At 49.4% G+C, this 11342-nt stretch overlaps 1 long non-coding RNA gene across 1 annotated transcript; it reads right to left on the bottom strand.

The window, feature by feature from the left end:
* Positions 1–1155: 1155 nt before the first annotated feature.
* LOC134527252 (uncharacterized) lies at positions 1156–2631 on the bottom strand. Its single transcript, XR_010074136.1, has 3 exons — positions 2245–2631; positions 1841–2158; positions 1156–1230 (listed from the first exon to the last, which is right to left on the bottom strand). It is a non-coding gene; the product is annotated as an uncharacterized LOC134527252 (long non-coding RNA).
* Positions 2632–11342: the final 8711 nt, after the last annotated feature.

The raw sequence follows: 11342 nt of genomic DNA, 5'->3' as shown, positions 1-11342 counted from the left end.
GGCCTGCTTGGTCGGGACTGCAGCTGCAGCCTGTGTGGCCTGCAGCTTGTCTTGGGCAGGCTGGCGTGGCTTGCCTTTGCCATTTTTGTGCCCAGTCCAGTTCTTTTTGGGCTGGGTCTGGCGCTGTCCGCGGGGGCGGGGGTTGTTGGCCAGGGAAGGGTAGGCCATGTCATCATGACTGGCCTCCCAGTGCTGCTGCAGGGGGGCGTAAGTGTTGACGCCCGCTTGCAGCATGTAGTCCCCGAAGGTGGGTGGCGGGGGGTGCCTCGGGCCCCAGGGGTTCTGTCTCGGGGGGCCTGGGGTGTGAGAGGGGCCTGGTTGGGGTGCCTGAGCCTGCGCCTCGGCTCGCTGGTTGGCCCGGATGTCGCGGCGAGACTGCTGCTCGCGCGCCTTGCGGACGTCCGGGGCAAGGTGCCTGCGGGTCTCCTTCTTATATTCACTGCACCCCCTGTAGTTGGCACAGTGCTTGCCCTCACACAGAGCACATTTTTTGTGTTCCGGGTTGCCACCATTTGGGCACTCAGTGGCCTTGTGTGGGCCGCTGCACCATCGGCAGACAACATTTGCAGCGCAGCCCTTGCCAACGTGTGTAAAACGCTGGCAATTGCTGCACTGGGCAGGACCTGACGGGCGTCGGTAGTCGTCGACGCGGATTTTCATGCCTGCGAATTCCTGCAGGGCTTGGATTGTCTCGGTCGGGCATGACTGGGGCACTTCTATGACGAGTGCGTCACATTTTTGGCGCCGCTGCCGGTTCTCCAAGAACCAGCAGTTTTGCACCGGGAGGCTCAGTGCAGCGAACTCCTGCTGCAGGAAGTCCTGAGGCATGTCGTGGTGGATGCCACGCAGCACGAATTTTTTGGGCACTTCGTCCCGCTGAAGCAGGACGGAGTGCTGGGCGCCTATGGCTTGCAGGGCTTTTACTGCCCGATGGTACTCGGTAATGGACCCTGTGTGGACCATTATCTCGTTCCGGCCGCGGTTCTGGCAGATGAATTTCTCTGCCAACGAGTCCTTCAGTGCCTTGTAGACACGAGGGTATTGGTGCCCCTGGTCTAAGAAGACGAAGAGGGGCTTGATTTTTCGTTGCTTGGTCGCTGCCGCAGGTGGCTCTGTGGCAAGACTGGTAGAGAAGGAGGTTGGCCCGAGAGGGCCAGTTTGAGTAACGGTACTTCCAAGGGCTGCTCGTGACGTCACTGCGGCGCAGGAACCGGCCAGCTGAGCTCTCAGCTAAGGGCAAAACCTACATCTTTCACTCGTTTTCACGCCGATACAGCTACTGTGTTGGAACATATATCAAACAGTTTCTTTATATCTCACACAGTTATGTGGCTGTCACAATTTGGAGAGGAAAAATAAATAACTTTGTTACGAGTATATATACATAATAACAGTTTCATGCGCATCGTGTTTCATGCTCGTGCAAGCGATTCGTCGGACAAATTCTAATAATACCTACTCGTATTTGTTTTTTTGTTTGCAAGGTAATTATATTATATTATAATTATACTATGTATGTTTGAAACTTATTTTAAGGATACTCCTAAAGTGACTAAGTGAGCATTTCTGAAGACGGTCATACAAATACCAATAATCTAATAATTTACTATATTGTAGACTAAGACGTTCATTTTTAAGTAGTGTAGAAACTACACGCTGTGTTTATTACCAATTCGGCCTTACTGATATGAACACGAGACGGGAGTGCATAAATTGACTAGAAAAGGAATAAACCATGGCTCGAAAAATGCGCATACCATTGTATATTGCTCATATGCATGCAGTTATAACATTTTGTCACTCAAACAAGCACATTGACGAATATTAATATATCAGTTACCTTAATTTCTGGTTTTCTGAACAAGCTGTGCAAGCTTCTTCTGCCTTTTCTTTTCCGTGCTTGCAATTTTTGCTTGACGATTTAAATGCCGAAGTCTAATAAAAGTTCTGGTTCTTGCAAACTTCATTAAAACTTTTTTGTTAACATCTGGAAAATGTTCTACTAGTTTCACGAAAAAGTTTCGCACAACACCTTTTCCGTTCTGTAATCCTAACCCGTGATGTGTTTTAAATATTTCTTCAGCATGCTGTACAGTTTTCACAAATTTTGATGACGGGACAGTCAATTTTCCGCGACTCAGTATTTCTATCCATCCATCTATAAAAATCAAAACACACAATCCTACAGTAAACAGAGAATAAAATAAAATAAATCATAGCAACAAATAAAATTATGATAATTACCTTTGTTTTCTGTTTCTTCAATACTTTTTAGATTAGCGTCCTCGCTTGCATGAATCAAATATCCAGCTACATATCTTAATGCTTCATTCTCTTCCCATGACGTAGTCAAGGGCGTGAACAAATCATCTTGAACCGCCTCGTTTTCTTCGTTCTTGTTTTCTGGAATGTTTAAATTCAATTCGGTGAACATCTGGCTGGTCAGATATGGTTTTTGCTTCAAACTATCGTCTTCAACACATGCGCCTTGTGGCAGAGGAAGTTCAGATCCTAGTAACATTTGTCTGAACCTGTACTTGAAATCTGTTGGTGTAGGGTTATCGTAAGTACCGCCGATGCTTCTGAGGCGCGAAAAAAAACTTTCAAGTAAGTCCTGGTTTAAGCGACAAGTTATGATATATTTCAGTGAGTTATTTTTCTGAAGATAATTGTGTAGACCAATTACAGATCGCACAGAAATTAATAAACCTTTCTGAAATGGCATCAATGTTTTGTGACCTACGATTCTCATGTTAAGAACCATCGCCTCCATTTCTGTAATTATTGACAATTGTTCTTCAATTCGAAAACCAAAAGCACTGTGCCACGGCTTACATTTATCGTGAATAAATCTTGAATTCATAACATCAAAAAACTTGTCAACTAATTCAAAGAAGTTACAGATTTCTGGATGTTCAGGATATTTCAAGGAAAGCCGTGTCGCTGTGTGATGCGAAAACAGCTGAACAGCAAATTTTACTTTCTGGCGAGTGTTCCCTTTTAGCTGAATATGAAGAGGAGTAAGTTTTGGAGACAATTTAAATTCTGTGTTTTCAATTATGGCTTGCACATGATCTTTCCTAATAACTGTTCCACAAGGGAGCTGTATTCCATAATCCAAAAAATTATTTCTCAACAACTTAATGGCATGTGGCATGTCTGCAAAAACCCACACAGGGTGGCTACTATGGGGATTTTCAAACGTTGTACTAGCTGGTGTTATATTTAAATCTTTCCACAAGCCTATATTACTTCCGCCCATGTCACTGACCATCGCAACGACACAAAATGACCGTTCCTCGAGCGCTCTTATAACATCGAAAAGAAGATCTTTTGTTATCTTTCTATCGAAGTCGTAAAATATTGGCTGTTTCCACTTTGAAGCTAGTCCTCGAGCCATTATTACTTGTGCGTTTATATTTGGCCCAAGTATTCTATCGTCACTTTGGTCGTAACATAATCTTGAATCTACACTCATCTCGTCAAATGACAGAATTGTTATGCGCTCTGTTTCAGTCATGATTTTAGTCGTAGCTTCAAGGACTGCTAACACTTCAGTTTGAATTCCTGGCATACATTTTAAATTCCTGGTCCATTTTCGAAGAGTTGACAATCCCGGAAGTGGCAAGCCTACTTTATTTTTCATGTAAAGATAGGCTTTCCGAGAAATTGATCTTAGAGTAATTGCTGCTGCTATGTCTTCTTTTCCCCAGCAGCATTTCTTTTTGGTTATGAATCTTTCAATTTGTTTTGGCGTGAAAACATTTTTCAAAATATTCCGCAATTCAGTTTTAACTAATTTTGGACATCGCTTATGCAGAATTTTAATTTTCAATAACTGTTGTTTCAACATTTTGTTTTCCATTTCCAAGCGCTTTTCAGATTCTCGCCTCCGTATTATTTCATTTTCCAGGTCAGATACTTTCATTTTTAATATCATTATTTCATTTTCCATGGCTTGCATTTTCGCTGACAAATAAGCCTCTGAGTTCACATCGTCTTCTGCAACTAACTGACAATTCGGAGTTTTTTGTTCATCATGTACAGTGTTACAATGCACCGAATCGTCCGATTTTCGTGCCTTTACAGATTTGTGTAATTCTTCCACAAGCTTCCTCTTCACGCTTCGCGAACGAAGACGTTTTCCTCTATAGTCTGAAGTGCATTCAGTTTTATTAGGTATGTTTGCATGTGGCACAGAACATTTTTTCAAGACTTTTCTTCTCTTCTGACCTGTCAGTTCCGCTTGTAAGTCTCTTTCAAAGTCCTCGGAAACGAAGTGATCCGAACAAATGCTAACATTCCTCGGATTGAACTTGTCTTTTCTCTTGCAAGCTAACACCCACTTTATTGAAATGTCTGGATCTTCAGGAAATCTATAAAAACATAACGCACTGTCACCACGACCTGAAACGTTTCTGCAGGTCGCAACTGCACAAGCGGGCATTTTTATTACACAGTCACATCCACGACGAAGCACGAAAAAAATCCACTACGGCGTGCGACTACTGATCGCAGCAACAAAAAACTCGCAGCTCTCCCGTTTGTGCGGTTGTAATACCATTAAACTCCGAAACATAAGTAGGATAAGGAAACTACTATAAATAAATATAATTTTAAACCACTCCGATCTAACTACGAACTCATGCCGAAGTAAGGCGGGTAAAAATCGCTGTCTGGAACTGGCAATGCGTGGCAGTCAGCCCTAGACTCGGAGAGGGATGCGCCGCGGTGACGTCACGCGCGACCCTCCGGGGTACCGTTACTCAAAACAGGCGAGACGGCCCAACCTTCTTCTCTACCAGTATTGGCTCTGTGGGGCCTGCGGGCTGGGGGGAAGGGGGGGCGGGGCCCACCTCGCTGTCGCTGCCTACAGCGTCCCCGTGGGTACGCTTCTGGCGCTTGCCGGCGGTTTGCCAGCCGCATTGGTCACTCTCCATTACTGCTTCGCCTGTAGCCATTTGCTGGCCTTGGGCGGACAACCTATGCTCACACAGGCTCGCCCGCTAACCAATTCAGCCCGGTAAAAACCGGGCTGCCGGCTGTGCTGAAGGGGCTGCTACGCCACCGAGCAGCCTGTGTGCACCCTTGATACTCTTAACCTGCACAGACAACTGTTACCGCCTGTGCACACTGGGCGCACAGGCTCTTCGCTTGCTGGCTGTGTTAGCACTTAAAAGTGCTAACACAACTTGTAGATACTCTGCTGCACTTCTGCTCACGTCTCCACGCCGGAGCTCCTTCAGTGGTAGAATGCTCGGCCTTTCGGAATGTGCTCGAAAATTTTTCGAGCTCCGCGCGGGAGGCGAACTAGTTTTGTTGGAGTGGGGTCGCGCGCTGATTGGCTGTCAGTCGCGGCCAATCGGAGGGCGTCTCGCTTCTGATCGATGCGGACCTGTCCTGCATACTCCAGAAACATGCCTAGGCGCATCACCTACAACGAACGCTACGAGCGCGGAATCGCCACTGAAGCCAAGGGCCCGTTTTTCGCCGCGGAGTTGCACTCTGTGAGAGCTCTCCCGGCGGACCTAGGCGAGCGGATTGAGGCGAACGCACTGTTGTACGGGGCGCACCTGCAGCCATGTCCGGAGGACCGGAACAGGGCTGCAATATACCTGTGGTCCGCGCAGCAGATGCGGGAACTGGAAGAATTCGCGCGAGAGCAGCAGCCCCAACTGCACCTAGAAGAGCAGGCTGTTCGCTTGCGCGCATCGTGCAGCCAATCGCCTGCAAAATACACCTCATGGGCCATCTACGAGATGATGCTGCTGGTAGAAGGGGCAACTACAAGAGGGCAAACAACATCAAAGCCCGCCCCAGCAGCACCAGCACCACCAGAGTCATGGGATGTCTGGACGCAGTCTGCGCCCCCGCAGCCTGCCCCAGAGCTGCGCCACAGCAGCTGCCAGACTGTCCCAGCTGTGCGGAGTCGGCACCAGTGGAGCCAGACGCCCGCCCCAGCCAAGTGCCGGGAATCTGGCACCCAAGCAGCTGTTGTCACAGCTCAGAAGAGCACCACTGCAGCTCTTCATGTGGCACAAGATTACTCTCCACTGCTGCCACCGCCGGTAGCCTCTACAGCCACACAGACCGCCCCCAATGCGGCCTCGGCTGCGGAGAAAACGGCGCGGCAGCCAGCAAAGGAGCAGCCCAGTCAACGCACACAAGATCGCCGCGCGCCCTGGCACTTTGTCGTCCTCAGGGGCGGCAGGGGGGCCGGGGCACCTGCCGAAGAAATCGACGCAGCCTTGCACTCGGCCGGCCACAAGCCGACCAGGTGCTGGCGCGTCTGCAGCAGGGCAACAGGGCGCCTCACTGGCCTCTACAGAGTGGCCTTCGCCACTGTTCAGGAGGCCACTCGCCTGCTAGAGGCCGGCCTCACCATCAGAGGCGCCCACTGCGCAGCTGAACCAGCCCATACCAGACAGCAGCTCCCCAGGGCCTGGGGCCCCACCGAGCTGCAGTCTACTCCGCGCGGCGCAGTGCTGCAGTTGGCAGAAATGTTAACTGCGGTTCTGAGCCGCGCTAGGTACACACCGAGCCAGCCGTGGGGAGAGGGGATTAGTCCCCTCCGCCGGCCTAGCCCCTCTTCCCGTTAAAGGGAGGGGGTCAGCAGCCCACGGTCTAGGAATCTCGCCACACAGACAACACACTTAGCTAACACAGTAAATTAGTCCAGCCTTTTCCCACACGCAATAAATAATTCAACACGTTTTAAATAACAAAATAATAATCAAAACAAACTGAGCAGCCAAGGCTAACTGCTCAGCTTAAATTAATATTCACCCCCCTTCCCCCCCCTTTGAATTTAAATTTTAAACTTAAAGGGTGGGCTGGACAACACACGAGTTTAAAGAAGTGTCACCACACGAAATTAAAGAAGATTACACCAGGCCATTTGCAACAAAACACAGCTTCGCAGCTTATTTAGAAAGTCATTTACAAAAGTCAAAACTGAACTCACATAGGTCAAAACAGGAGGTTAGGTGTGGTAGGACGCCACCTGGTACTCCTAAAGGGTCGCGGAGTTCGATGCCAAGTTGCGGCAGTCGGGCCCCGCGGCCCTCACTGGCGATGATGTTATCCCTTTATCAGTCAGACGAGAGTCTGCTGGGGGGGGAGGGGGTGCTTCATTAAGCGCTGATACTGAGCGCCAGGATTGATTTTGGTCGTTTATACTTCTGATCTACGTCCGGATCATAGTTTCCTAGAGAAGTAATATGTGGATTCAGACTATTTACGCATTTATCGTAAAAAGTCTGAGTTGTGCGAATGTAAAAGTCTTGCAAAGTTTACGATCTGGTTTCACGATGCAATGCTTCGACAGGGCAGTACACTGGGGCGTCTGTGGCGATTCGAATGCATCTATTCTAAATTCGCTGTAATTTTATTAAGTGTGTCTTTGCTGCAGTGGCCCATACAGGGGCTGCATACGTGATTATTGGTCGTATGAGGACTTTGTAGAGCAGTAGGCCGGTTTTGACTCTGCTGCCACATCGTCTACTCATAACTGGATACAAGGAGCACAGTCTAGTCTGAGCCTGTGCTCGCTTAGTGTCGATGTGATGGTGCCATGTTAATTTCCTATCCATGTGTACACCTAAGTATTTAACCACATCTTTATGCGGGATGTGTACGTTGAACAGACTCAGTTGCGGCCTGCGGTCTATTGGCGAGAAGTGTTAACGAGTGAACACAATAGCTTCTGACTTCGTTGTGTTCACTTTAATGCGCCACGTTGTGCACCACTGTTCTATTTCAGTGAGCGCAACTTGCAGCCTAGTCGTGGCCAGCTGTAGGTTATGTGATCTGCTATATAGGACAGTATCGTCTGCATAGCAGCCTAACTTGACGAGTCTATGTGCGGGGCGTGGCATGTCACGCACATATACATTGAATAAAACAGGGCCTAGGATGCTGCCCTGTGGCACTCCTGCTCTGATCTGTTTTAGGTCTGATGTGGCTCCTTCAGTTGATACTCTGAAGGTTCTGCCTGCTAGGTATGACGTGATTAGCTTGACATAGCAGTCAGGGAAATCAGCTTGGTATAATTTATAGAGAAGCCCTGCATAAAACACTCTGTCAAAGGCTTTCTTACGTCTAGGAACGTCGCGACAACGTAGTCTTGCACGTTAAATGCACTAGTAATCTCTTCAGTGAGACGCACTAGCTGGTGAACAGTCGAATGATCACCGCGAAAGCCGAATTGCTCATTTGGCAGCAAGTTATTTTCGTGTATGTGGCAATTTAGTCGATGCAATATTATGCTTTCGGCTACTTTTGACACAGTACTAAGCAGGCTTATTGGTCTGTAATTTTGGGGCAGTTTTTTATCTTTGCCTGGTTTGTGGAAAACTATTACGTTAGATTCCTTCCACTGAAAGGGGAAAATACTGAGCCTGAGCATTGCATTAATGCATTCAGCTAAGTATTCCAGGGCTTCATCTGGGAGCTGTTTGAGAACGATGGCTTGTATGCCGTCATTCCCAGGTGCTTTTCGCGGCTTCATTTTCCTAATCGCTCGCGTGATTTCCTGTGCCTAAGTTAATAGAGGCTCAGAAATAGTGGGCTGGCGCAATTTTTCGCGCAATTCGCGGTAAATTTGCGCTGTGTATTGCCTATCGCAAGGCACTATGTTTGGCTGAAAGGCTGTTTCCAGTGTATTTGCGAATGCTTGTGCTTTGTCGAGGGGTTTGAAGGCTAGGCCAATATTGGTTTGAAGGGGCGGAATTTTTTCAGATTTATTTAAAAATCGCTTCGTCATAGTCCAGGCACTCCCGTCCTGAATATTTAAACGAGCGATTTTTGCTTCCCACTGGCTGCTTCGCCACAGTGAAATTTCGTCTGAAATAATTATTTGTAATTCATTGATTCTTTTTTTTGTTTGGATAGTGCGTCGTCGTGTGTATTCACGACGCAGTCTGTTTTTGCGCGATGTAAAGTCGCGTATGTATACTGGCAGCTCGTCGTGTACTAACTTAACCTGCTTTTCTGGGATGCACTGGCTTATACCATCCTGGATTTCCGCAGTAAATTTAGTTATTGCGGTGTCTAAACTTTCACTATTATTTATGTCCGCGATGTCTGACAAATTTTGCGCGACTTGAGTTTTAAATCCTTCCCAGTCGGCGTGTTTGTAGTCCCGAATTTTACGAGGCGGGTTGATTTCCGTGTTTGCACTGTCGAAATGCAAGTGAACAGGGAAATGGTCGGACGACATGTCGTGTACGACCTCGAGTTCGAACCCCGAGGTGACACGCTTGTTAAGCACGATGTCTAGTATGTCTGGCAGCTGGTTCAGTCTGCCTGAATCAAATGTGGGCTCAGTAGGAGCATGAAGCTGATAGTTTTTATCAAGCTGATGCGCATAGAGAAGCCCGCCATTTGCCATCGCACGCCTGCAATTCCACTCCAGGTGTTTCGTATTAATGTCACCTACAGCGAGGAAGTTCGGAGCGGCCCCGTACAGGGCATCCAGATCCGCCACACTGAGGGACCTACCTGGTGGAGCATACATTGAAATGAGTTTAATGTTTTGTTGGTTAATGTTTAAGCTTATTCCAACAGCTTCTAAATTTTAAAAAATGGGTAACTGGCATACAGTATGTTTGATGCTACGGTGAACTACTAGAGCTACTCCGCCCCATCTATTGTGCTCTCTATCGCGCCTATAAACTATATAGTTTAGTATTGTCAGTCGGTCGGTCGGCTGCAAGTGTGTTTCGTTAATCGCAGATATTTTGATTTTATTTTTTTCCAGGTGGTGGATAAATTCCGGTAATTTATGTTTGATTCCACGCGCATTCCAGAAGACGAGGGAGTGTAAGCTTAACCTATCGGCCGGGGTTGTTATGCAACTCGGGGCCTGTCTAGTGGCTACCATTGAGCTTGGCAGCCAGTGACTGGACGAAGGCCATCATCGCATGGACTTTTTCTGTTAGGGAAACAGATGGGTCGCACCATATAACCATAAGCTGGCACATGGGGACAATTTTGGCCGCCAGATTTTCATCCGTGTTGAAAGTGCGCGACTGCTCGAGCACTTTCTGGAAGTCAGCCAGGCCCGGTTTCGAGGCTGGCTGTTGTTGGGGCGCGGGCGGTGCAGTTGGCAGCACTGGAGCTGCGTCTACCGCCATGCTCGTCTCAGGTGCCGGGGCTACCTGCGGCCGGGTGAGCGCGGTCGTGCGCCTCACCGGGGCTGGCACAGCCTTGGCTGCCACGAGCTTCTCCTGGGCAGGCTGTCGCGGCCTGTCCGACCCAGGCTGCTGGGGCCTATCCTGAGTGGGTCGCGGGGGCTTGCCTTGGCCATTTTTGTGGCCCGTCGGGTGTTTTTTGAACCCCTTCCGCTGCCAGGGGTTATTTGCCAGCACTGGGTAGTCCAGCTCATTGTAACTGGGCTCGCAGTGCTGCTCCAGGGGCGCAAATCGGTTTCCACCTGCCTGCTGCAGGTAGTCGCCGAAGCTCTGGGGAGGAGGGTACCTCGGTGGACCCCGGGGATTTTGCCTCGGGGGACCGAAGAAGCCCGGAGGGGCCCGTTGCGACGGTTGCGGCTGCGGCTGCATTGCAGCTTGCTTGTTTGCGCGCAAGTCACGACGAGACTGCTGCTCGCGCTGCTTGCGCACCTGGGGCGGGAGGTGCCTGCGGGTCTCTTTTTTGTACACCTGGCAGCCCTTGTAATTGGCACAGTGCGCCTTGTGGCAGTGTGCGCACTTTTTGAAGTCCTGGTTGCCCCCGTTTGGGCAGTCGGGGGCGCGGTGTGGTCCGCTGCACCATCGGCACACCGGGGCCGCGTGGCAGGCCTTGCCAACGTGGTTGTAGCGCTGGCAGACGCTACATTGAGAGGGGCCTGAGAGCCGACGGTAGTCGTCAACACGCACAAGCATACGGCGAACTCTTTCAGGGCGTAGATGCGCTCAGAGTCGCAGCTCTGAGGCACCTTGATGACAAGTGCATCGCACTTCTCACGTCGCTGCCGATTCTCCAAGAACCAGTGGTTCTGGACCGGCAGATTCTGGGCGCTGAATTCCTCCTGGAGGAATGCGGATGGAGTGTGGCGGTGTACTCCGCGCAGTACAAACTTTTTCGGTACTACGTCTCTCTGAAGGAGGACGGAGTGTTGGGCACCGATCGTCTGCAGAGCTTTGACTGCCCTGTGGTAGTCTGGGACGGACGCGACATTGATCTGGATTACATCACGGCCGCGGTTTTGGCACGTAATTTATCGTGTACTGCCTGTTTCAGGGCGGTGTATACCCGTGGGTACTGGTGCCCCTGGTCGAGGAAAACGAACAGGGGCTTGATGCGCGGCGCCGTCTTGGCACTCTCGGTCGCGGTCGCTGTTC

Source organism: Bacillus rossius, chromosome 1 (genome assembly GCF_032445375.1).
Source record: "Bacillus rossius redtenbacheri isolate Brsri chromosome 1, Brsri_v3, whole genome shotgun sequence".
NCBI classification, from domain to species: domain Eukaryota; kingdom Metazoa; phylum Arthropoda; class Insecta; order Phasmatodea; family Bacillidae; genus Bacillus; species Bacillus rossius.
The sequence above is the reverse complement of the archived record's forward strand: the minus strand, read 5'-3'. Positions and strand labels throughout refer to the sequence as shown.